Genomic DNA, 2,496 nt, shown 5'->3' with positions numbered 1-2,496 from the left:
TCTCCTGTTGAGTTCGTAGGTGTTCAGAATGGTTTGATCCCTATTCAGCTGAATTCCTGAGACCAGACGAAATCTAGGTCTCCTACTCCTCCGCCATCTTGCTCCGCCCCCCCTCAAGGCATTACTCTTAAAACGGGTAAATAAAGGAGATAAATATTTATTCTGTCCTTCCTTTATGAATTGTATTTCAGGGTTACCTAGCAGTTTATGAGGGGGAAATTCAGAAAGAATAAAAGCAGAAAATCAGATGGAATTAGAAAGTCACTATTTCTGATCTCTGAAAAAAAATATGGATCAAGACAATGGCTTCAATAAGTATTAAAATCATTAAGCAAAATGTTGGTGGGAAATGCTAAAATGAAGTAATCTAGCTGATACTACCTGAACTCAGATCACACTGAAGATCACTAGAAGCCAGACAATCAAGTTAACATGTGCTTTACCATTTGATGCAATAGGAGTAGTCAAAACCACGTATGAATTCTTGTCTAAAAGAAGCTACAAGAGTGACCCGGAACTAATAAGATTTTTTGGTGTATCAGTTTAAAAGAACTGGAGCAGGAACAAGTCAAGGGACACCAAACAAAGCAGTAAGCCAAATGCAGGACATGCAGCATTCCACAAATGGTCCAATATTTCCACAAAATTACCTGAACACACATACATGTAGGTACACATGTGCACATGTGCCTGAACACACACACACACACACACACACACACAGAACTGTTACATAATATATGGAACATAATGTTACATAAATACACTGAATCTTTTCATAAGAAAGGAAACTTAGTGATAACAACCAAATCTGTGTGGAATTTTGTAAGAGTATATTTTTGTTAGGCACTATTTTGGCATGGGTACATATTTTTGTTTCCTTGAATATTTTCAAAAAATTTAAAGTTTAAAATTACAGACAAGTCTTTTTTTAAGTTTTATTGTCTCAGATTATTTCTGCAGATCTGAAATTTTCAGTGGTAATTTTTTAATGAAAATGTACTACAAAAGTATTCCACTAATGTCATGTGATATTTTGTTATTGTCCTAAGAAATACCAATGTAGTGGCATAAACAGGGCTTTAAAGGACACCCACAGATATACCCAAGTAGGATTCCTTCTTTTCTTTCTGCCATAAATAATGTTACCCTGAAATATCCAAGTTATAATTTTGCAAGCAGGTTTAGATAACAGAGAACATCACCTCAACTGCAGAATTATTGAGATGCATAATAAAACTGATTGTCTATTTTTTTCAAGTTTTTATTTTAATTCCACTTAGTTAACACACAGTGTAATATAAGTTTCAGGTGTAGAATTTAGTGATTCTACACTTACATACACTACTCATTGCTCTTCACAAGTGCACTCATGAACACTTATCACCTATTTATACCCGCCCCCCCGTAACCCTCAGTTTGTTCTCTATAGTTAGGAGTCTGTTTCTTGGTTTGCTTCTTTCCCCCTACCTATGTTTCTCTGTTTTGTTTCTTAAATTCCACATATGAATGAAATCATATGGTATTGTCTTTCTCTGGCTGACTTATTTCACTTAGCATCATACCCTCTAGCTCCAACCATGTTAGGTGTTGGTGAGGATGCCGAGAAAGGGGAATTCTCTTACACTTGATAGGAATACAAGCTGGTGCAGCCACTCTGGAAAACAGTATGCAGCTTCCTCAAAAAGTCAAAAATAGAACGACCTTATGATCCAGCAATGGCATTACTAGGTATTTATCCAAAGGATACAAAAATATTGATTTGAAAGGATACATGCACCCCAATGTTTATAGCAGCATTATCAATAATAGCCAAATTATGGAAAGAACCTAAATGTCCATTGATTGAATGGATGAAGAAGATGTGGTAGATACACAACTCAGTGATCAACTAATCAACAAAGCAGGAAAGAATATCCAAAGGTAAAAAAGACAGTCTCTTTAATAAATGGGGTTGGGAAAACTGAGCAGTCACATGCAGAAGAATGAAGCTGGACCACTTTCTTATTCCATACACAAAAACAAATTCAAAATGGATGAAAGCCTGGGGCGCCTGGGTGGCTCGGTCGTTAAGCGTCTGCCTTTGGCTCAGGTCATGATCCCAGGGTCCTGGGATTGAGCCCCGCATCGGGCTCCCTGCTCAGCAGGGAGCCTGCTTCTCCCTCTCCCACTCCCCCTGCTTGTGTTCCCTCTCTCGCTGTGTCTCTCTCTGTCAAATAAATAAATCTTTAAAAAAAAAGAAAAAAATGGATGAAAGACCTAAATGTGAGCCAAGAATCCATCAAAATCCTAGAGGAGAACACAGGCAGCAACCTCTGTGACCTTGGCCGCAGCAACTTCTTACTAGACACATGGCTGGAGACAAGGGAAACAAAAGCAAAAGTGAACTATTGAGACTTCATCAAGATAAATCTTCTGCACACTGAAGGACACAATCAATAAAACTAAAAGGCAGCCTATGGAATGGGAGATGATATTTGCAAATGACATATCTGA

This window comes from Callorhinus ursinus, unplaced genomic scaffold (assembly GCF_003265705.2).
Source record: "Callorhinus ursinus isolate GAN/ISIS: 27379988/994484 unplaced genomic scaffold, GSC_fseal_2.0 scaffold21, whole genome shotgun sequence".
Lineage (NCBI taxonomy): Eukaryota > Metazoa > Chordata > Mammalia > Carnivora > Otariidae > Callorhinus > Callorhinus ursinus.
Note: the sequence above shows the minus strand (reverse complement) of the source record.